We start from the raw sequence: 25982 nt of genomic DNA, 5'->3' as shown, positions 1-25982 counted from the left end.
TAATGTCCTTAGGTCCGTATGTATCTTCTCATGTATGCTTTTCACATTTAAAGTACATGTGTGCATCTATAAACAATATATATTGCTGTAGGTGTGTTTAAAAACATCTGCTCAATTAAACAAAGTAGAAAAAAATGTGGTAACTTTTACATACGGCCTTGTATTTTTAAACCTACATTTCAGTATGTGCGTACAAAGAAAAAATTCTTTATTCCTATAATTTTAATGGCTACATCCAAGCTTCTGACATCATAAATAATTTTTCATTTACTTACTACCCTAAATTGTTTTTCTCAGTTTCAGGCAAAAGGCTTTGAACAATATCCTTCTTGTGTGGAGAGAGGTGTCATGGCTGAAACATATTTCCCATAATATTGCCTCAAATCTAACCCTTACCCTGCCCCTAATATTCATGATACCTCTCTCTCCACCCAGATCTTGTATTTTTCCAACATGGATATTACATGCTATGAACAAACCCATCTTTAAGTGCTTTTCTTCATTTGACTAAAATGAAAGACTGAAACCCAGTCCTTTTGTGTGAAATCATTACCCAGATGCCATGGAGTCAGCTTCAACTAGTAGCAATTCCATGTGTGTCAGAGTAGAAATTTTCTCCATAGGGTCTTCATTGGCTGATTTTTCTGAAGTAGATCACAAGGCCTTTCTTCTGAGACACCTCTGGGTGGACTCCGGTCACCAACCTTTCGGTAAGCAGCCTCTGAGTGCATTAATCATTTGCACTACTCAGGGACTCCATGAAATTGCTACCCTTTCTCAAATTCACCTTTGTTTCTTATGTGAATGTTCCTCCTGGTCCTTTTTTCTCTATGCCCCTTAGGCTAAAGCCCTAGCCTTATACAGCCTTGTAATCTATGCCATCCATTTCTAACTGAAGTTATGCTTAACCCAGTTTGTGAGATTTTAATTAGTCCTTCAAGCCTTCCTTCAAGCAAATAGTCTTACTTGAAGTTTTACTTCACTCATGTTTGTAAGATTTTAATTAGTCCTCTAAGGCTGCTGCTTTTGAACTTTCTCTTTGACTCCCCCACTTCCACTGCCATTTTTCTTAGATTCTAAAATGCCCTCCATTGTAAGATGCACTGTTGAATAACAACTGTATTTTTTCAAGTAGAAGAGCTGGCAGCACTGAAGTAAATGTACATATTCCCTTTTATTTAAAAAAAAAAAAAAAGAACTACGAAAAGAGTTTATTTATCCATATAATTATCTAGCACTTTCTTTTTTAATATCATGGTCAAAATCTGAATCAAAAATCTTCTCCTCAGCCAGAGTCCAAAGAGTCTTCTTATTCTCTTCTAGTCACTGAGTCCCTGGCAGTTAGGCATAATACCATAGTAATAAGTTGTTATTCATAACCTATGCTTATGTCAGTTTGGAAACTTCCTTTCTCTGGTCTTCCTCCATGTATGTTCTTTTCATGTCTGATTTTGGTATAAGCATAGTAACCTACAGTAAATAATTTTGGAAACTTTACTTCCTTTTCTATTCTCTGGAATTTTTTCATCATAAAAACTAACAGTTCCTTGTAGGCTTGGTAGAAATTCACCTATAAAACTACCTGCATAAAATCCTGATCCAAATACCAACAACAATCTTTAAAGGGATGGAAAAACTAATTACTAACTTTATATGGAAAGGGAGGAAGCCCTGGATAAGTAAAGTACTACTGAAGAAGAAGAATAAAGTAGGAGGACTCGCACTACCTGACCTCCAAACCTACTATACAGCTATGGTAGTCAAAACAGCCTGGTACTGGTACAATGACAGATGCATTGGCCAATGGAACAGAATTGAGAACACAGATGTAAATCCATCCACCTATGGTTACCTGATCTTCGACAAGGAAGGGCCCAAAGTTCACCAAATGGGGGAGCAGACAGTCTTTTTAACAAATGGTGCTGGCAAAACTGGATGACCATCTGCAAAAAAATGAAACAGGACCCATGCCTCACACCATACACAAAAACTAATTCAAAATGGATCAAAGACCTAAATATAAGGCCGAACACTATAAAGTTCATAGAAGAAAAAATAGAATCAACACTACTGGCCCTAACACACGGAATTAACAGGATACAAACCATAACCAACAACACACAAACTCTAGAAGATAAGCTAGGTAACTGGGATCTTCTAAAGAATTAAAGACTTATGATCATCAAAAGACTTCACCAAAACAGTAAAAAGAGAAGCTACAGATTGGGAAAAAAAATTTGGACATTGTAGTCAGACAAAGGTTTAATCTGTAAAATCTATAAGAAAATCCAACACCTCTACAACAAAAAGACAAATGATGCAATTAAAAAATGGGCAAAGGTAATGAACAGACACTTCACCAAAGAAGACATTCAAGCAGCCAACAGACACATGAGGAAATGCTTGTGATCACTAACCATTAGAGATATGCAGATCAAAACCACAATGAGATACCATCTCATCTGGCATTACTGGCACAAATCAAACAAACTGGAAATAATAAATGTTGGAAAGGCTGCAGGGAGATTCGAACTCTGATGCACTGCTGGTGGGAATGCAAAATGATACAACCATTTTGGATAAATGATATGGCACTTCCTTAGAAAGCTAGAAATAGAAATACCATATGATCCAGTAATCCCACTCCTAGGAATATACCCTAGAGAAATAAGAGTCATCACACGAATAGACATGTGCACACCCATGTTCATTACAGCATTGTTCACAATAGCCAAAAGATGGAAACAACCTAGATGCCCATCAACAGAGGAATGGATAAACAAACTATGGTACATACACACAATGGAGTATTATGCAATGATAAAGAACAATGATGAATCTGCGAAGCATCTCATAACATGGTTGAAACTGGAGGACATTATGCTAAGTGAAATAAGTCAATCACAGAAGGACAAATATTGTATGGAACCACTAGTGTAAAAAGTCATGAAAAGGTTTACACACAAAAAGAAACAACCTTTGATGGTTACAAGAGATAGAAGGGGTGGGGGTTGGGGGAATACTAAATAGACGATAGATAAGTGGTAACTTTGGCGAAGGGTAAGACAGTACACAATACTGGGGAAGCCAGCACAGCTTGTACAAGGCAAGGTCATGGAAGCTCCACAGACACATCCAAACTCCCTGAGGGACCGAATTGCGGGGCAGAGGGCTGTGGGGACCATGGTCTCAGGGAACATCTAGCTCAACTGGCATAACATAGTTTATAAGGAAAATGTTCTACATTCTTCCTTGGTGAGTAGCATCTGGGGTCTTAAAAGCCTGTGAGCAGCCATCTAAGATACTCCACTGGTCTCACCCCTTTAGGAGCAAGGGAGAATGAAGAAACAAGACACAAGGGAAAGATTAGTCCAAAGGACTAATGGACCACAACTACCATGGCCTCCACCAGACTGAGTCTAGTACAACCAGATGGTGCCCGGCTACCACCGCTGACTGCTCTGACAGGGATCATAACAGAGGGTCCCGGGCAGGGCTGGAGAAAAATGTAGAACAAAATTCTAACTCACAAAAAAAGACGAGAGACTTACTGGCCTGCCAGAGACTAGAGAAACCCCAAGAGTATGGCCCCCAACACCCTTTTAGCTCAGTAATGAAGTCGCTCCCGAGGTTCATCCTTCAGCCAAAGATTAGACAGCCCCATAAAACAAAATGAGACTAAAAGGGCACAACAGCCCAGGGACAAGGACTAGAAAGCAAGAGGGGACAGGAAAGCTGGTAATAGGGAACCCAAGATAGAGAAGGGAGAGTGTTGACATGTCGTGGGGTTGTTAACCAATGTCATAAAACAATATGTGTACAAACTGTTTAATGAGAAACTATTTATCTGTAAACCTTCATCTAAAGTACAATAAAAAAAAAAATTTTTCTTAAAGAAAACTACCTTCATAAGGTGATATTTAGAGGTAGTACTTTTCCATTTTATTTTTTCTGGTTATTGATTTAGCCAAATATTCTTGAGTAATTTTCTTCAATTATGGTTTCCTTAAATTGACTATTTAATTTACATGTCTAAATTTATTAGTGTAAATTAGTTAATAAGTGTTATTTTATAAGTCCATAGCCAAACAAGCATTTGGTTTTATTTTTCAAGTTTCTTTTGGTTTTCTTGCCTATAATATTTTTTTCTTTATGAATTCCTTACTGCTAGTCTCTTTTCATATTCCCCTTTTATCTATGTTATTGTACTGAATATTTAGTTTACTTATTTAAAATTTTTCTTGTTTGCTAATATGGTAAGAGGAGTTGGCAGTCTTTTTCACATACCTCGCTCCACCATGTTATCCATCAGACTGGGACTGCCAAATGTCAAGGCTAAATCAAGACTGCCATTCATTTGTGGAAATAACAAGAATAGATGTTAAAAAGCTAACACCCATTCATGGAAATAATGAGAAGAGATATTTAAATCTTTACTGTTCTGGTTAGCTCCAATTAGTGCATAAAAGAAATAAAAGACATCACAATACAGTAATAAGGACCCACCAACTCTTAAGTCAGTTAATATGTTCCCACCTAATAAACAAAATACTTTTTTTTTTCTTAGTATAGGTTTAGACTGTATGTTCCCTGAAAAAATTCTTACACATTAAATTAGAGCCCATCCTCGCATCTCCAGCCACTTCCAAATTGGGTGTGATTGGCGACGACAAGCATCACTGCTCACCCTGCAAAGCCTGAAGCAGTTCTCTAGGCTGCAAGACGTGGGCTGAGCCCCTGAGTGGACATAAGGAGGAAGGCTCCCAGAAAGATAGCTACTTTTCTTAAAGGAGTAAATTTATCCACAGGAGAGACAGGAGTTTGTCAAAGAAAGAGGTGAACAAGAGAGTGTCTAGGGCTTCACACGCAGGGGCTGGGTTAGGAGTGGAGCTTACCAACAGGACCCCACCTCCAGTCTCCAAAGGCTCTCTTTTGAGGCTTGTCTTAGTCATCTAGTGCTGCTACAACAGAAATACCACAAGTAGATGGCTTTAACAAAGAGAAATTTATTTATTCACAGTAAAGTAGTCTAAAGGTACAAATTCAGGCATTCAGCTCCAGGGGAAGGCTTTCTCTGTCTGTAGGCCTTCTCATCAATGTTCCCGCATACTAGTAGCTTCTCTGCGCGGGGACTCCGGGTCCAAAGGACATGCTCTGCTCCTGTCCCTGCTTTCTTGGTGGTATGAGGTCCCCCCATCTCTGCTCACTTCTCTCTTTTATATCTCAAGAGATTGCCTCAGGACACAATCCAGTCTTGTAGATTGAGTCCTGCCTTACTAACACAACTGCCACCCATCCTCCTCATTAACATCATAGAGGCAGGATTTACAGCATATAAGAAAATCACACAATACCAGGAATCGTGGCCCAGACAAATTGACACACACATTTTTTAGGCGACATAATTCAATCCATGACAAGGCTCAAGGAAAAAAAAATCTAGTTATCTTTGTCTCCTACTTAGATATTACCTCCAGAAATTGCAATGTTTCTTAATACAGGCTCCTTGGAGTTTAATAAAAGTTTTCTAGAGGCAATGATACAGGACTGAGTCTTGAAAAACTAGTAAATTTTATCAAGATGAGTGAGGAAGTAAAGATTTTTGAAAGCGGAAAGGACAAGAAGAAAAGATTTTGCAAAGAAGAAAATACTGTACAAATAAGAAAAGGCAAGGACAAGGATACTTTGAATTCAAAGTCAACTGAAAGATTTGCAAGACAGGAAGATGCAGATAAATATCAGCTTTACTACTGAAGAGGCCTACCCTGGAGAAACTGGCATAGATGTGCAGGCAGGGAGTACTTTCTAATATTTTCCAGTAATGGGCAACTTCTACGTGGTTCCCAGTGATCTCGGTATATCCTGATATACTTCTGTGTTCATGCCCTTGTGTAATCCCCACCCCCACCCTGCCCTTGAGTGTGGCTGGATCTAATAATCTGCTTACATGAAGAGAATATAGCAAGAAGTATACAATGTCACTTTCAAGATTAGGTTATTAAAAAACTGACTTCCATCTTGCTTGGATTCTCTCTCTTTCTAGATCTTCTTAGCTTGCTCATGATGATGAAACAAGTTGCCATATTGAGAGCTGTTGAGTAGAGAAGTCCACATGGAAAGGACCTGAGGATGGCCTTGGGCCAACAGCCAACAAGGAACTGAGATCCTCAGTCTAACAAAACTGTGAGGCAATACATGTCGTTTTAATCATCTAGACTTGGGATAATTTGCTATGCAGCTATAGATAACTAGAGAAGCACAGCCTTGCACCCCAAAACAAAGTATATGTGTGATTCAAGGTACCTAGGTGATAGAAATCGTTTGTGCTCAACTGTGAACCTAAAGGTTGGCGGTTCCAACCCCCCTACCCACCCCCCAGCAGTACCACAGTAGAAAAGTCCTGGCACCCTGCTTTCGTTACAAGTACAGCCAAGAAAACCATATGGAGCAGTTCTGCTCTAATACACGGGGTTGTCACGAGTTGGAATCTACTCTACGGCAACTAACTACAAGAACAACAACATATGTGATTAGAGAATACTTATTGCCAAGGAGAGACAGTGTCTGTCAGAAACAGAAAACCAGAAGATACTGAACCAAACATTCCTGGTTCTTCTTTTTCCAATTTGACCAATTGCATAAATCTTCCCTCTTCCTCAGAGGGTGTTATGCAAGTAGCAGCACTTCCCAAAAGCAACCTATATTGTTTAGAAAACAAGCTATCTAAGATCTGAGAGCTCACCTTTTTCCCTTCTGAAGGAGCAGTGTGCAAATTTAACTTCCCATGGACTGGTACTATCCTTCTTCCTGTCCAGGAGATTGCATCATCCCACAGGCCACCAGTTCCAGGAATGGGACAGCTGGCTTTCCCAGACAATGTCGTCAATAGTGAGCTGTTACAAATTTAGACTTCTCAGTGCAAGTAACTTGCATATGTCTCTATGGATAAGGATATTTTCTCACACTTATCCTATAAGAATGGACATCTATGATGATAGATGTGGGGGTGGGAGGGTTCCTACGCTGGAACAGAACTCATTCTGGGTTTAGTAGATGTTCTGACAGACATGCTTCTCTTTGAGAAAATGGAGAGATGGAGGAATGCATGTTATTTCTGTCTCCTTGTCCCTGACGTACTGGTTTCCTTTTCCCAATATAGTATATTCTGTAATTCATGCTGTGTTAAGTTATGGAATTCATGCCAACCACTTCTATGATCCCCCTAGTAAGACAGAGGAGTGGGTGAGTGAGAGACTGTGGATACATCACAAGTGTTCCTTCTGTATTTTTTCTTTCCTTGAGAGTAGAAATGTTAGAAGGGAGGGTAAGTGTCTCTTAGTCACATCCACATTCACACATGTGTATGCATGTGTACATGCGTGCACACAGACACATGCACACACACACAAACCAATGAAAGGCAGAGAAACATGAAAAGATAGGACAGGTTTGGGAAATAAAAATGGGTCTGCATGGCAAGATAAACAAGGTCAAGGACACGGTGGTGGTAGAGTGCCAGTGCCACCTTGTTGCACAACTCTGTGTTGTCCAACCCAGTAGGAGTGGCACCCACTTGGAGTTGTACAATGCAGTGGTCCTCACAGAGCCCCTGGATAAGACCAGTCTGTCATATCTCCTTCTCTCTCTTGACCTTTCTTATTTTAGGGATGACAGTTTTATAGGCACAAGCAAAAAAAAAAAGTCTAAATCAGTCCAAGACCTGCCACCAAGACACTGACTTGCTTCTTACCTTCCTGTTGTATTTGTGGGGCTGTTCAAAATAAGCAGCGGGATGATTCATCGTAGGCTCTGGAAGTTGTCTGACAGAACTCTATTCTGGTGTCTGACTGAAGCTACTTATATCTTGTGTCACTTTCTGCAGTGACTCAGTTCCAAGCAAAGATTAATGCAGTTAGAGCATCTTCCAGAAATAGTAAATCACCCCTGAAACTGATTGCAACTCTGGAGCTGCCTTATCTGTGAGTTATAAATGTAGCTCTCCAGCATTGCTCTCATAAACAGATATTGTTTGATCCATTGCTAATCATTCCTCCCAAAGTTAGAGTAGGCTCAAGGCCAGGGGAATACCGAGCTTTTATTTAAAGGAGCAAAAAGTTTGCAAGATGTACAAAATGTTAAGCTACTCCCTGCACCAGACCCTTTTTATGTTGATGGACAGTGAATATATGTTCAAGAAGAGTTCGTACTGAAAGCCACCATATATCAAAGCTCGCTGGAGCAGGCCACTTTGGTAATCAACTGACAGAATTATTTTATTTTCCATAAGTCTCTGTTTTACAATATTGGCTGTGTTTAGCACTGATATTTTTCTGTGTCAAAATAAATGACAGTCCTATGATTAAATACCATAAAGAGATTTGCCAACAAGACTAATCTTTCATTGGTTCTTTCTTTACCTACTCTCAGGAGGTAATACTGCCAAGAAAATTTAATTTACAAGATCAATTCTTTGCTGTTTGTTTGTTTGTTAATCATCAGACAGTCTTTCTGGGCAGTAATAGTGCACCAGACCAGATGCTCTTTAAGCACGGGGACCCTAGAAAAGTGCTTAACATATGGCTGGGACTCGAAAGCCTTATTGAAGAGTATAGTTCAACAGTATAGCAGGACCACATGTCTTTCTTGGGCTTTTCAGCTATGCTTATTTTGATGTGGGAAACTTTATCTGGGCTCTGGTGGTGCAGTGGTTAAAGCACTTGGCTGCTAACAGAAACGTTGGCAGTTTGAACCCACCAGCCACTCCACACGAGAAAGATGTGGCAGTCTGCTTCCATAAAAATTTACAGCCTTGGAAACTCTATGGGGCAGTTCTATTCTGTCCTATGGGGTTGCTATGAGTTGGAATCGACTCAACGGCAGTGAGTTCGATTTGGTTTTGGAAACAGATAAAGAAGTCATTTCATTTGAAGCCCTCATTGCTTTCACTCCTGGACCAAGAAATTTTGAATTCCAGCTTTTTTATTTGATTCAGGGCTTCCAAGAAAATTTATATTTCAAGTGCTCTACCAATCTCTGAAATAAAGTTGAGAGAAATCATCCTCAGAAGCATCAACCTAAAAATTGACTGCATATCAGACACCTTTTCCTGCTTGGCTTTGCACAGTCAAGATTCTAATGCATCATTCCTAGCCAGATGAAATGTCTGTAGCATCTCCTTCCTTCACTTAATGTCTAAAGAGACTTGGTGGCTAATTTTGCAGCAACATAACTAGACAGGTGAAGGAAAAAAGATCTGCCTTGGGTGAACCACATGGCAGAGGAGCTCAGAGAGATATTTAACTCTATTTTGTTACTCTGCTAATATCATGCCCTTTCATTCAGAGTTGTTGCAGCCATGCCCATCAGCCACCATGGGTTAAATCAGTTATCTCTAAATTTGCTGCCATTACTGACATTCAACTTTCTCCCAAAAGTAGGTCCTTTTTCTTCTCTTCTCATAACTGCAGAGATTGAATTATGTATACCATTCATCTTCCCTGTTAAGTGGGGACTAGAGCAAAGTTGGACAAGGCTGGGACATGTCACACTGTGGCTACAGAGGGGCACAGCGGAGTGCACCTCTTCCTCTTAGTTACAAAGTCTCAACTTAGGTCCAAGAAGCATTAGAATGGAGCCCTGGTGGTGCGGTGGTTAAGAACTCAGCTGCTAACCAAATGATCGGCAGTTCAAATCCACCAGCTGCTCCTTGGAAACCCTATGCGGCGATTCTATTCTGCCCTATAGGGTTCCTATGAGAATCGACTCAATGGCAAAGGGGAGCAGTAGAATAGTCCAAGTTCAGCTTGTGAAGCCCAGTATAGTATATCCTGTAATTGTACTGGCTGAGGAACCCAATTAAGTATCAGATCATAAGTGTTTTTTTTTTTTTCCACCTTTGATTCTCATTTGAAAAATATCTACCTTACTTGCTTTCACACACAACATGGTTATCATGGTTTATTGTGTGTTTAGCTGTGCAGACACCATGGCTCAAGGAGCCAGTATATCCACAAGCTTATAAATGCTTTCATTCAAACCCAGCTCCACCACTTCCTAGCTATGTGACGATACTGGACAACTTAATGAACCTCTCCAAGTCTGTCTCCTCATCTGTAAAACAATTAAGCTTTGCCTCTTAAGATCTTGTGAAGATTAAATAATACATGCAAATAACTTGGCTTTAAATATGTAAATTCCTTTCTCTTTTTATGGCAAATATTCTGAAACATCTGAAAAATTAATAGAAGCCATGCATACTATAGAAACACTCAATTAATCAGACATTTCTGTGAAAGACAAGCTCAGCATGACTTTCTAAGTAGACTCTGTGAAACCAGGGTATCTCCAGGCCCCAGGCAGATGGTCACATTCTGAGGGGGGAAAAAAAGGTTTTTATTTTATTTTTCAGAAAATCCTACTTGGTTGGTTCCTTCATTATGATTTGGCAAAATGCCATTTACAACAGACAGATACGAATACTAGCCAGAGAGGCTATGCTTGTACCCCAAGTCTTGGCATATGGCACCAGATTCCCTCACCAGGCTGTCTAAACAGCTGCTGTGCAGTTTCCCCACCTGTGGTTATAAAGCTCTGCCAAGAGTGTTCCCGTGTAGAGACGAACCTGCAGTCAGATGCCTCTCCTGAGTTGGAAACCACACCTATAACCTCTGGAAAACTAGAAGCCACTCCCCCACCACCACCCTTTTTCATATCTTTAAAATTCCTGGGAGTGAAGGAGACATTTAGCTGTTCAAGTACATCTATTCTTTTATTAATGTTGAAAAGATGATAGCGACGGTTGGTAGAAAGAATTAGGTAGATTCCTGTTCAGTCTTAACAATTTATTTGTAGTTAAATAAAGTTATTTAACACCTTTAATTATGAATTGCCTCTTCTTCAAGTGGAAATAAACAATACTTTGCGCGAATGTAGTGATGATTGGAAATAAGATGAAAATGATAGTCTGGCTAGTGGTGTTGGTGGCAGAGGTGGTAGTAGTAGAAGTAATTCTTGTGTGTCATTGAGTCAAATTCAAACTCACGGCAACACTATAGGACAGAGTAGAACTGCCCACAGGCTTTTTAAGGCTGTAATCTTTATGGAAGCAGATTGCCACATCTTTCTCCCATAAAGCCACTGGTGGATTCGAACCCCCAACCTTTTGATTAGTGGATGATCATTTAACCACTATACCACCATGGCTCCTTTAAGTAGTAGTAATAGTAGTAGTTGTAATGACAATACTGTTACTGTCACAATGGTAATATTGACTATTAAACATCAAGCATGTTTCTAAGTGCTTTACAAGTGTTAGTCATTTAATCCTTACAGCCACCTGACAAACATATGTTTTGTAAAACAGATAAGGAAATGGAGGAAGAATGAGTTTAAATAACTTGCCCAAGGTTACAAAGCTAGAAAGGGGTGAAAGAGGAATTAGAACCCAGGCAATCTGGCTCCAGAGCCATTACTAAAGGTATTGAGGGAATGGTAACTATTTTTATGGAAGGAAAAAAAAGACTCACAGTTCAATTGAGTATGTTAATGAAATCTCTGTTGGTGAAAAGAAAATGACAGCTATAGGGTCTGTGAATGATTTCTATCTGGCACTTCTTGCTTAGGTAGGAAAATTTTGCTGAGGGAAGGATAATTCAAAGTCACTCCTTTTAATGACAACCCAGAAATAGTGTTAAACAAAAGTCAAAATCATTACAGGCATATTACAAAGAAGCAGTATAATTTAAGTAATTGGGCAAATCACAAAAGAATTGTTTTATATTTTAATTGCTGACAGAATAAATTTAATTAATGCATTTTATATCCTTATATTTTACAGTTTATATTAATCCAAAACTGTATTTATACATGGTTTAACATAGAGGACATTAAACACAGTCTATCCTGATGAAACTGATTTTATTAAATCTGGCAAATATTAACTACTTGCTGAAAGCAGGCTGAGTTCACATGTGCGTTTGCAACCTCTTTTGCCAGGTAGATGTCTTTTTATTTTTTATCCAGAACCACAGGCCTAAGGACAGGAAAGTCTACTGAAGGCTACAACAAGGTTAAAAAGTAGATTAAGTTTGATTCATTTTTAAATCTGTAGAAATACAAAGTGCTCAATGTGCTTGATTTGAAAATTCAGGACATATAATCCTTTATTCTATAAATTTCACAGGTTTTAAAATTTATGCTTCGGTTCAATATAAAGGCCTATATATGAAAAGGGATGTCAGAAAACTGGAGAGAGATTGAGATAGAAACACATACAATTAGGTAAGGGAGGATTAACAAATAAAGAAAAAGTGACAGACACAAGAGAAAAAAAGACAAGAAAAGAAGAGAGGTCTCAGTCTCTCTGAATTCTGGTCTCTATTTTTCATCTCTGTTTAGGTTCTGCCCACTAACCAATGTTCAGAAAGTACTTCCAGGTAGAAATTTGAGGCAATAGAAGGGTCACCTTATTTGTTTCCCCGGTGATCTCTGTGAGTTTGGGAACTGACAGTCACATTGAGAAAACTAGTCTAAGAGAATGAAGCTGACAATAAGGGTGAAGCAGAGATAAAGACCATGGCTTGAGAGCATTTAAGTCCATGGTTCCTGGGTCCCTGTCTTTAGTTGTATATGTATATGAAATAATGGGATCTCCATTTTTGCCTAAGCCAATAATAGTCTCTTCTTCATCTCAACAACAACAAAAAAGTCCTGGCTAATATAAAAATTGTTTCCTGAATAAAGGAATATTTCAAGTGATACGTCCATCCTGGGAAACTTATGCTATACAATGGCAAAGACATAATTAAAACTATCATTTATTATTTCAAGGATTCAGATATTGACCATTATGGCTGAAGCTTTAGAGGATTTGGTAGAAAAATGTCAGATACTGGAGTGTTGTCTTCTGCTGGTATCCCTCAGTGTGGGGTTGAAATGGAGAGACAAGCTAACACTACTGAATGCAGACAGGCAAGAGCAGGGCAGCCATTTCTCTTGCTTTTCAAGCTGTAGCCAATGATCTCAGACTACCCAACATCAGAGAATCGTGTGCCTATTAAACTGTGTGAGCCAAATTCTCTTCTACATGCTAAACGGATGTGCTGCTCAAAAATGTAGATACCCAGAGAGCCAGAGGCACTGGAAAAGCTGATCTTAGCGGACACCTACTGAGCATCTCCTGCCAACCAGAGGTAAGAATGCCTCACTATAGACTGCACTGATAGACTTGGATGAAGCCAATTAGCAGATTAGCTCTGTCTCAGCATCCAGACCAAGTCAGAAGCAGAGGCTGAGGCCAAGACAGAATCTCTTATGCCAAGTCCCTAAGGACACAGGCTTGGTCCCCTGACCTGTGGCTAAAATAAAGAATAAATGCAATAGATACAAAGATCACGATTAGGAAAGATTTTGTAACTTGTCATCAATCGATGAAAACCCCCACGATGAGATCACTTCTCATTTAAGTTGGATTTGAGAGGGTTGGATTTCCAGAAAACCTCAAACCTGGCAAAAATACACGTGTAATTGGCCTCCTCTTACCCAAGTCCATCCCCAGAGTTTTCTATACTGGGGCTGCTAAATCCACATAGTATGCCCAGGAACTGCAATATCTAATATGGTAGCCACTAACCACTGTGGCTATTTAAATTTAAACTATTAAAATAAAAAAAATTAAAAAAAAAAATCCTCAGTCATACTAGCAGCCCTGGTGGTACAGAAGTTAAGAGTTTGACTGCTAACCAAAAGGTCAGCAGTTCGAATCCACCAGCTGCGCCTTGGAAACATTATGCGGTTGCTCTACTCTGTCCTACAGGGTAGCTATGAGTAGGAATCGACTCAATGGCATGGCAGTGGGTTTTGTTTTGTTTTGTTCTCAGTCATACTAACCCCACATTTCAAGTGCCAGATAGCCACATGTGGCAAGTGGCTACTATATAGGTTAATGCTAAAGAACGTTTCTATAGCATAAAGTACTATTAGACAATACAGCTCTAGGAAAATCATAACCAAACACCCGAACTGGGAAAAACAACAGGAGACGACACACAAACTTTCCTGCCCAGAAAGCAGGATCTGGGATAGCTACACTGGCTCACTAAGGAACTTGTTTCCATGATAGGAAAGTGTTTCATTGGGGGTTCCATCATCTGAGACCTTCTAGCCCCATCATTTGCAACATTATCCTAGTCCAATGAAATATGATATATCTTCTGGAGTGGTGACCACTACAAGCTACTTCCCCTTTCCTTCTTTTATAAATGAGAGTTCTTATTTTAATTTCATTTTTAAAATTTTCTCCACTATTAAATATTTGGGAGGTAACACAAAGCCAAGAGGCAAAGAATATTGACCTCTAATTTTAATACAGGAAGGGCAACAAGAGTTTAATCTACCATAGAGAAATGTAGGGTCAAAGTGGTAAAGAGTCTTAAGCCCTGATGCCTGTCTATACCACCAATACATAGAAGAGAGAATCCCACACCCTCCATCAATTGCCAGACTACTGTCGCATAGTGCTTGTTGATAAGCATTGAGCTAGCACTATGAGTGGACCCGGACACCAGAGAAAGGAAATTTCAATAGAATCAGTATCGTAGAGGAGACTGACAGCCACTGAAACAAACACAAAAAATGAAATGAAACATAAGAAACATATACTTATTTATTTATAATTTAAAAATTCAGTTGATGAAACCATAAAAGATAATATTCACTACAAAAACAAAAACCTGAGTTAATGGCCTAGAAAATAAAGCATAGTAGAAGGAATAGCTCCAAGGATGCAGCATAAATGCGAAGTAGTGGAAATCATAAGGAAAAAAGTCAGATACTTGGATGTATTTAAAGAAAACCTAATGTACAAAAAATTATGGTATTGCAGAAGATTAAAAAGGAATATTGGGAAAATAAAATTGCTAAACAAACAGAAGGAAAATTTCTCCAAGTTAAATATATAAATTTGTAGATTTAAAGGATACCAAATTCGAAGTAGGCTTGATGAAAATAAAACCCACCTGAGACATGTCTGGGTAAAATTTCTGAACTCCAAGGATCATGAAAAATTCTAGTAGTCTCCAGAGGAAAAGCACAAGATATTTACAAAGAAAGAATAATCAGTTCTGGCACCAAACTTCTATAAATCAAATATATATATATATACATATATTGAGTTTTTTAGAGTACGTCATTTAGTCATTCTTTCACAAATAGTCTATGAATGGTCATGTTTTGGGATTCTTCTATGTCCAAGAATGCTTTTACTTTGGAATTCCACTTGAGTTTACTTTGGGTGCTTTCATAAATGAATTGACTTCTGTTTTTCACTGATTCCTTCCTATCTGTTCTCTCTGTTTCCTTCTGATATTCTGCTATATGGTATTTAGGTCTATATTCCACCTCCTCATCTCCCTTTCTCTTCTTTAACCTTCCCATTTTTCCTTACCTTTCATGCCATTCTAACTTAGTAATTCAGTCTTGCAACTGAATTAGTCTTCAGCTGAATTCAGTTCATCTATTCAGTTTTTTACTTTTGTGATCATATATATAGTTTTAAATCCAACAACACCAACTGATTTATTTTATAATAGCCTATTCTAATTTTTTGAGTGTGATATTCTCCTAGATATATCTGAGAATTTTATTGTATTAATTTTTTTAGTTATCTTTGTTTTTAGTTATCTTTTGTTTTCATTAGCCCTGGTGGTGTAGTGGTTAAGAGCTCAGCTACTAACCAAAAGGTCGGTAGTTTGAATCCACTAGCTGCTCCCTGGAAACCCTATGGAGCAGTCCTAATCTGTCCTATAGGGTCGCCATGAGTAGGAATCAGTTTGATGGCAATGGGTTTGGTTTATGGGATGGCTTTTGTTTCCATTACTCATGGTTTCCTCAAGTATTGGCTCTTTGCTCTGTGAGTTTGGTATTCCTCTTTCATGAATTTGTTTTCTTTGATTTCTATTTTCTACTTTTTTTAATTAGAAAATCTCTGTTCACTGTCAGTGACTAGCAGAAGGCACTGTGGCATGCTATGGCAGGAAGGTTTATCTTCAGCATTTATGTGTTCCATTTCTTCCATGGCTGGTAAGTGACCTGGAGTACTATCTTGCTTCTCTGGTTTGAACGATAACATTTGCAGGCTCCTGTGTCATCATCCCCATGTTAGAGTTCAATACTTTATTATGAGGCAAAGCCTAAAATCTACTTCTCCTTTCCTGTCTTCTTTCCCCATGGCCCTTTTGTTGCTCTGATGTTCCTTAAGGCTTTTTTTTTTCCTCCAAAGATTAAAAACATTTATTTAAATATAGACTCATTTTCCACTGTTAACATGTTTACTATAATAAAGACAAGTGTCACAAAAGTATGCCATTTTCATTAGTCCTAGTTTTGAGTTGCTTATGAGTTTTTATATGCCCAATCAGAATATTATCAGTTAAGTTTCTTTTATTTATTTTATTTTTATTATTATTGTTCTTTAGATGAAGGTTAGACAACAAACTAGCTTCTCATTAAACAATTAGGACACATATTGTTTTGTGACATTGGTTACCAACCCCACGACATGTCAACACTCTCACTTCTCAACCTTGGGTTCCAAATCACCAGCTTTCCTGTCCCCTCCTGCCTTCTGGTCCTTGCCCCTGGGCTGGTGTGCCCCTTTAGTCTCGTTTTGTTTATGGGCCTGTCTAATCTTTGGATGAAGGGTGAACCTCAGGAGTGACTTCAATACTGAGCTAAAAGGGCATCCAGGGACCATACTTTCAGGGTTTCTCCATTTTTTGTCAGGCACTTAAGGCTCTTTTAGGCCTTTGTTTCCACTCCCAACATTCATATGAAGCGCAATCACTGGGTTTAGAAAAGGAATCTCTACTGCGGAATGATAATTTTGGAGAGAAAGTAGTCCAAATGACCCTGATGTTCGTGTTTTCCTTTAATTAGTTACCCTGATAATTGCCTTGGAATCATTTCCTCTCCATGTAATTTTTGAACCTGTATGGAGAGTACATCTTCTTTCCTATATATGCTTGAGTTTGGGTTTTCTCTATCCTTATTTATCCATCAACCCATTTTTTTTTTTTCTATCTTCTAGGAATTCCTCAAACTTCTGATCCATTAATCATGCCTTTTCTTATTCTCTACTGCTTTAATTATTTATCTCTTTAAATTCCTTTTGTTTTGTATAATTTTGTGGGAGAAAGAAAACAGATATAGATGCTTACTCTAAAATTGTCATCTAATCTTTTAATATTTCTTTTGTACTTAAAATATACATCAAATTAAATTTCATTTTGAGAAGGGAAAAGGGAAAAATCATGAACTTTGTGGTGGCTTGGAGCCCTGGTGGTGCAGTGGTTAAAAGCTCAGCTGCTAACCCAAAGGTCAGCAGTTCGAATCCACCAGTCACTCCTTGGAAACCCTACAGGGCAATTCTACTCTGTCCTATAGGGTTGCTGTGAGTCGCAATCCACTTGACCGCAAAGGGTTTCATTTGGTTTTGGGGTTCCTATTCTGATGGCCTCTCATTCCATGTTCTTTTTGGCAAGGAAGACAAAGGCTCTTGTCAGGAAACTAGATACAGCTACATCGTGTCTCTTAAGTGGTGGCTGGGTACAATAGACAATTACATATTAAAAACTGGCCTCTGGCATGGAAGACTCATCAAGCACACAGACTAGGCATAAAACACAGAGGACACTGCATTGGCCCGAGAAACCTGCCTCTCAACCCTCTGTCTTCTGGGTCACTAACCAATTAGACCATCTAATTCTCCATCAAAAATGGGAGAAGCACAATAGATTACTACGCAGCAATAAAGAACAATGATGAATCTGCAAAACATCTCACAACATGGATGAATCTGGAGGGCATTATGCTAAGTGAAATAAGTCAGTCACAAAAGGACAAATATTGTATGAGACCACTATTATAAGAACTGAAGAAAAGGTTTACACACACACACACAAAAAAAAAAAATTCTTTCATGGTTACAAGGGTGGGAGGGAGGGTAAGGGGAAATCACTAACTAGATAGTTCACAAGTGTCAACTTGGGTGAAAGGAAAGACAACACACAATATAGGGAAAATCATCACAATTTGACCAAAGCAAAGTCATAGAAGTTTCTTAGACACATCCAAACACCTTAAGGGACAGAGTTGCTGGGGCTGGGGGCTGGGGACCATACTCTCGGGGGACATCTAGGTCAATTGGCACAACACAGTTCATAAAGAAAATATTCTACATCCCACTTTGGTGAGTAGTGTTTGAGGTCTTAAAAGCTTGAGAGCGGTCATCTAAAATACATCTATTGATCCCATCTTGTCATCTATAGCAAAGGAAAATGAAGAAAACCAAAGACACAAGGAATCTATTAGCCCAAAGGACTAAAGGACCACATGAACCAAAGTCTCCTCCAGCCTGAGCCCAGAAGAACTCGATGATGCCCAGCTACCACCACCAACTGCTTTGACAGGGATCACAACAAAGAGTCCCAGACACAGCAGGAGAAAATTGTAGAACAAAATTCAGATTCACAAAAAAAGACCAGACTTAACTGCTCTGACAGAGACTGGAGGAATCCCGAGACTATGGCCCCTGGACACTCTGCTAACCAAGAACTGAAACTACTCCCGAAGCCCACTTTTGAGACAAAGATTAGACAGACCTATAATAATAATAATAACACACGTGAAGAATGTGCTTGTTAGTTCAATCAAATATATGAGATCAAATGGGCAACTCTTGCCCAAAAGCAAGACAAGAAGGCAGGAAGGGACAGGAACTGGATGAATGGACACAGGGAACTCATAGTGAAAAAGGGGAGAGTGCTATTATATTGTGGGGATTGCAACTAATGTCACAAAACAATATGTGTATAAATTTTTGGATGAGAAATTAACTTGAGGTGTAAACTTTCACCTAAATCACAATTAAATTTTTTGAAAAATGGGAGAAGCAAATTGTAATGCCAATTAGAACCAAAGAAAACATACCCTTTTTATTTTTATCAAATTACTAATTGAAGGACACAAGACTAAGCACCTGAAGATAAATGGGAAAACATATCAGTGGACAATTCACATAAAAAACATAAGTGTTTGGCTGCTAACCAAAAGGTCAGCATTCGAATCCACCAGCTGCTCCTTGGAAACCCTTTGGGGCAGTTCTATTCTGACCTATAGGGTCACTATCAGTCAGAATCGACTCGACAGCAACGGGTTTGATTTTTTGGTTTATAATTAGAGAAACGTAAATTAAAATAATATGAGATACTATTTCTCGTCTAAAACACTGGCTTTTTTTTTTTTTTTTAACATACGGCAACACATTCTATGGGCCAGGGTGTGGGGAAAGAGGCACTCTCATACATTGCTGTTGGGAATGTAAATGTACAACCCTGGGAAGTTTGGCAATAAACCTACATCTATCCTTATTTTCTGATCCAGCAATCTCACTTCTAGGAATCTACCCTGAAGATACGCATCAAACAATGCGAAAATACATATGCACAAGGGTATTTATTACCACACTGCTTGTAAATGCAAAATATTGGGTTCAATCTAAATACCTATACATAGGAGAGTAGTTGAATACAGTATGATACATCCAAGCATACAATGAGAATTTTGCAACTGTAAAAAAAGAAAGAGGAATATGTCTATGAACTCTATGATATAGGGTGATTTCCAGAACATCTGTTAAGTGAGAAAGCAAAGCACAAAGGGATATTCATAGCATGCTACCTTTCATGTAGGAGCCCTATTTGCACAGTGGTGAAAGTGCTCAGCTGCTAACCTGAAAGTTAGCAGTTCGAACCCTCCAACAGCAACATGGGAGAAAGATGTGGCAGCCTGCTTCCGTAAAGATTTACAGCCTTGAAATCCCTATGTGGAAGGTCTACTCTGTCTATATGGTTGCTATGAGTCATAATAGACATGATGGCAGTAGGTTTGGTTTTGGTGGCCTTTTGTGTAAGAAAGAAGATATCAGAAGATATTCATATCTGCTTACTTGTGAAAAATAAATACAGGATAATAAATTAGAACTAAAGAGATTATCTACAGGGGTAGGTAGAAAAGGGGAAGGAGATTGGAGAATAGGATCAAGGTAGCAGGGATGAAGAAGCAGGGGAACTTCTTTGAATACTTCTTTTTGTATAGTTCTGATTCTTAGAACGACAGTAATGTTTCACTAGTTTTTCACATACCTTAAAAAAAATAAAAATAAACAACAAAACTAAGCAGGATATGGAGGGCACAACTACTCCTCCTTGAACTAAAGAAAAATTAGACCTTTTGTCAATAAAGGACAAATAAATAAGTAAATGTTAAAGAAATATTTGGTCCTACCAAACAATTTAATAGCATTAAAGAATGCAATAAACACACAAGAGTTAAAAAATAGTTTAGAAGTTTATTTCTAAAGGCTGAATACCATATAAAATTGTAATAAAATGTATACATCTTTTTTCACTCTTGAGTAAACATACAAATAAACAAAGAAAAAACAAGATGGATTCCTATTAAAGTAGGAAAAATGGGATGCTCTATACAACAGAGAGATAAAGGAGGTTGGTAGGGTAAAGAAAAGAAGGGTAAAAGCAAACAAAAAAAAATGCCATATTAGAATTCAAAATGACACTCTAAAGCAAAAAGGTTTGAGTTGACTCTGAACAAAACAAAACAAGAGACGTTGATGGTCAATTGGGGTACACTTTAAGAATATGGAGAACATTTACAAAAAGATAAAAACTTTAAGATAAAAGTTTTCAAAGAAAGGAAATGGAGAGGCAACCAATGGATAATTGGTGTACTTCATGAAAGTAATAGCACCATGAAACCAAATCATTATTTGAGAAACAGAATATTAAAAAAAAAAAAAGATCTGTTTAAAGACCTAAATCTACATATCGAAACACTCACAGTATAAGAGGAAAAATTAACTAATACTTATTACCTAAACAGGAAAAATTAATTCAACTACAGTCATATGTCAGGCTTAGAAGCCTAAAAGGAGTTACCGCAAACCCTGTTTTGATTCAACACTACTTCTCAGTCACACTCAACTTCCCCTTCTGCCAGATAAATGCTTAAATTATGAAGAAATGATATGACTCAACAATCATGTGATGTGACGTGCTACTTCTTTGATTAGAGAGGTCAGTAGAAGAGACAATTTACACTCCCCACCATTAGACAAAAGTGATAGTTTTTCTGAGAATATCTTATTTTCTCTTTCCTTTCGAATTATTTCACTATCATGTTGAAGCAATATTCTTATGAAAAGTTGAACTCAATTATTTTGCTGCTTTGTATTTAGACATAAACCAAAAGCAATATGTTTATATGGCTTTTCTGACACTTTTATTGCTCACCTCTAAAGAAAAAAACATAGCTCAGTGAGTTTTATATTTCACAAGCACTTAATCTTTAGTTCAAACTACTGCTTTTGAATTTTTGAGCAATGTTGTAAATAAAAAAGTTTACAATAAGGGATCTACTGTGTAGACTAGGTAACCTCTTCAAGTTTTATTAAACAAAAATCAGCTTATGCTAGGGCTGCAAGGTTTTGACAACTGTATAGTCCAAAGCCGCACTGGGGTCTTGCTTTTCACATAAGCCAATTTCCAGGAGGAGTGTTTTTTTTTTTTAAAAAAAAAAAAGCTTAATTAATTTAGAAAAATACTACACCAGGATTCAACGTCTAATCTTATCAGACAGGCATGCCTTTGATATGATACTAACGTGACTCAATGAAAAAAAAAGGAAAGGACTAAGAGATGTTAATCGATCACATCAAGGTCCAAGTATCTTTGCTTTAAAATCAATTGAAGCTAAACTAGGAATCCAATAATACGTTTCACTTAAAAGTTGATTACATTAAAATGATGATGAGTTTAATGAGTTACTAAGTTAAAAAGTCAACAAATCAGTTATGGCAAATTGAACTTTTGGAAAGCCATACTATGGGACACAAATAGAAATTTTGGACCCAGACATGTTTCCTCACAAGCTTTTCATAGTGTCAGGTAAATCTTGTCCATTTCTCATGTCTATTTAGAAATTGCTCCTTAAATGGTCTCCATCAGTCCAGCCTCCTTCCTCTTACCCTCTACGCTTCATGATCAGTAGTGCACACTCAGGAAATGTCTGATGAGCTAATGTTTGTTGTTGTTGCTGTTGAATTTTTAAGGAATATTGGGGAAACTTTATTGTTACCCTGTAGCGCATAGATTAATTTAACAGATAAAAAGCCAAATGCTTTAGAGATTACTTTGATCTTTTCTTAGATATGCTAGAAATTAAGTCCTAGATTGAGTACATTTCTTAGACAGATAATTGAGAATTTCAAAGTTGGGTATCCCATTTTGATTTGGACGGGTTTTTCTCGAGATCTGTGGCATTGATGCTGACACATACAGGATTTTAATAGTCAAATAGAGCATTATGATGGGAACTACCACAGCATAATGAAATTATTTCTCCTTCTGAAGAGTTAATAAAATACAGCAAGATCTATGTGCCCATTTCCTAGAGGCAAATCACATTGAAGGAAGAGAAAATGAAAAATGTCTTAACCCAAAACCTCTCTGTTTAGAGTTTATACTGCCTTGCTTTCCAAGTTTGTATTTTAAGAATAGAGAGAAACTTGATCCATAGTGTGCTAAATTAGATAAGAATCGTGTAGCTGCGTATCACTGTTGAACTTGCTGAAAATAAATTAGAAGAGCTATGGTTTCGTGTATATTTGTATTACAAAATTTGCCTTGAGTGTGTGGTAGTGTGGCCTAGCGGTCTAAGGTGCTGGATTTAGGCTCCAGTCTCTTCGGGGGCATAGGTTCGAATCCCATCACTGCCAAGGCTATGTTTACTAATGAGGCGCAGCAGTCCAGGGACAAGGACTAGAAGGCAGAAGGAGACAGGAAAGCTAGTGATAGGGAACCCAAGGTTGAGTAAGGACACTGTTGATGTGTTGTGAGGTTGTTAACCATTGTCATAGGGCAACATGTGTACTGACTGTTTAATGAGAAACTATTTTGTTCTGTAAACCTTCATCTAAAAGTGAGAATAGCAGCACAACTGGAGGGGCGTGGTCGATGTCACTGAACTGTGCATGTAGAAATTTTTGAAATGGTGTATCTTTCGCTATGTATATTTTCACCAAAAAAAGAAAAAAAAAGGTCAACAAGGGAGAAGATTGACATGTCATGGGGTTGTTAACCAATGTCATAAAACGATATGTGTGCTACTGTTTAATGAGAAACTATGTGTTCTGTACAATTAAAAAAAAATAAAAAAATAAAAATAAAATGACCCTAAGTAAAGGCATTGTGATTAAAAACAAAAAAAGAAAATTTGCCCTGAGCAGGTAATAAACGGGTGACACCACCTAGTTCTCATCACAAACCCTGAAACAGTGGCTTGTTTGCCTTTAAAAAGGTTAACTTTGTACTCTGAGCACAGAATCTGTCTATATCTATATTGTATCACAAAAGATACTTACAAATACAAGGCTCAGGGTCATTCACATATTTCAAAGAAATTCAGTCTTACAGAGAGAACTGGAAATACTGATATCTGAATACTGTTTAGTATTTTATTTGGTGTAAAATAAATGGAAATTTTAAACAATAAAAAAACTTCAACTGGTCCCTATCTCTTGAAGACCTAAACCTCAAGAAACATCTATCTCATTGAGATGAAAATAACGTAAGTAAAGCTTACCCTAGGTGTGAGAGAAATCTTTAATTAAGCAAGATTCTAATACAATCAGGGAGCATCACCCACAGACAAATTACACAGCCAGAATGCTCCTTAGAAGTGAGGGTGGCCAAATTTTGTCTTATGTACTGTGAACATATTGTCAGGAGGGACCAGTCCTTGGAGAAGGACATAATGCTTGGTAAAGTAGAGAGTCAGCAAAAAAGAGGAAGACCCTCAATAAGACGGATTGACACAGTGGCTGCAAGGATAGACTCAAGCATAGCAACGATTGTTAGGATGGCATAGGACTGGGCAGTGTTTTGTTCTATTGTATGTAGGGTCACTATGAGTGGCAACCAACTTGACGGCACCTAACAACAGCAAGTCTGCACATCTTGCCTAAGTTAGCAATTTCACAAATGCCTTCCTTTAGTTAACTGGACTAAGATAACAAAGATGGAGTTGATCAACAGACATTAATGAGTATATTCTCCTAATTAAAAGAATGTACTAACTTCCTTGTAGTGGTGATCATGGAGAAATAGAGGTTCTTAAAGTCTAAATAAGACATAAAAAGACATGAAGAAAACAAACCAAACCCATTGCTGTTGAGTGGAATCCAACTCATAAAAACTCTATATAGGTCAGAGTAGAACTGCCCCACAGGTTTTCCAAGGCTATACATCTTTAGGGAAGCAGACTACCAATCGCTTAACCACCGTACCACTAGGGCTCCTAAGATATGAAGACAGATGGGTGATAGAGAGACTCAACTACAAAATGCTGCATTGTATTCAGCTTAAAGTCAAGATCAACAGGTATCTGAATTTAAGTCTAGAGACACCTATCTCCAGTCTCCAATTAATTCTAAAGTATATATAAATGTTTATTATAATACATTAAGTATCTAAGCCATGTCAATCTATACTATACTTCAGCCTTTTAGAGCCTCAAATGTTATGCATCTTCTATCTCTAACAGAAGTTTCACTGAGGCAATAGCCTAAACATACTGATGTAGTTCACTAAAATACATTGAAGCATGTAACAGGTCAGCAGCAGTCCTGGCAATTAAGAAGGCCAACATCTCAAGACTATGGACATTTTCTACTAAAGAAGGAATTTTTAAAAAATGATCTCATTAAATTCTTCCTAGACTGGTTCAATCTACGCTACCGAAGGTCGTTTCTCACCTGATACAATAGTGGAAAATAGTTCTGTAGTAAATAGGAAAGAATGGATAATCTAAATATATGTAGATTTGTCTATGGAATTTATTTTTTACAGAAACAGTAAATTGATCTTCTTCCTTAGTTTTATTGATTCATAGTAGAATTAACTTGGAAGTTTTGGATTAATAAAGTTCTAGATATCATGGTCTAGACAAATTCTAGCAAACAAAAATTTTGGAGCAAAGTGACTTTAAATCATTCATAAAACTGCAAATTGTTAAGGGGATAATCAAACATTAATCTTAGAGTCAACCGTTTTAGAGCACCGTGGTGTGAAACATTCTGCGTACAGCCTTAGAATCACCGTATGTTAAAAATGCAAGAGATATGGATTGTCCAGCCCAACGTTTCTCAGTGTGTTCCACAGTCTCTTGTAATACTCTGTGAAAAAAAATATTCTGTGGTTAATACTTTTGATCAGCTCTGCGTATTATATTTCTTTCTGTTAGAAACTTACACAACTGTAGGCATATCAAAGGATGATATTGACATTAAGACAATCCATTCTTCGTTGGTGCTGTTTTTCTTTTCTTAAAATGAGAAGCTTGGACAACACCATGTTCCTTGGGCTATTAAGAGGTGTATACACACACACACACACACACACACACACACACACAAAGGTGGTCAGTTAAATTTGAGAAGTGCCAACTGAAATGTTCTGTAACATTTACTATGTGTCAGGTATTATTATCCCATACATATTAGCTCATTTAAATTCTCACAAGAATATTCTTTCAAGTAGGTATTATTGTAATCCTCATTTAAGAAAACTGACACAAAAGAGGTTAAGTAATTAGTTGAAGTTCACAAAACTATTAAGAAGCTAAGATGGGCTTCAAACTCAAGCCAGTTTCTAGAGTTCATGCTCTTTTAAACCAACATGCTCTGAGAGGAAAGATAGCGTGATGCATTCCACTTTTCAACTAGCTGGCCTAGGCATGGAAACACCTTTCTGCTTGTAAGTTTTCTCATCCCTTATACGCAAGCAATTGGCCTATATGAATTTCCTCTTCCTTTAAATTTAAAAACTCCACTTTTTTCGGGCAAAGGAAAT

At 37.8% G+C, this 25982-nt stretch overlaps 1 non-coding gene across 1 annotated transcript; it reads left to right on the top strand.

Annotated features, from left to right (window-relative positions):
- The first annotated feature begins 22767 nt into the window (after window positions 1-22767).
- TRNAL-UAG (transfer RNA leucine (anticodon UAG)) lies at window positions 22768-22849 on the top strand. Its single transcript has one exon. It is a non-coding gene; the product is annotated as a tRNA-Leu (tRNA).
- Window positions 22850-25982: the final 3133 nt, after the last annotated feature.

The sequence above is a fragment of the Trichechus manatus genome, unplaced genomic scaffold (assembly GCF_000243295.1).
Source record: "Trichechus manatus latirostris isolate Lorelei unplaced genomic scaffold, TriManLat1.0 scaffold00054, whole genome shotgun sequence".
Classification (NCBI taxonomy): Eukaryota; Metazoa; Chordata; class Mammalia; order Sirenia; family Trichechidae; genus Trichechus; species Trichechus manatus.
Note: the sequence above shows the minus strand (reverse complement) of the source record. Positions and strands in the feature narration are given on the sequence as shown.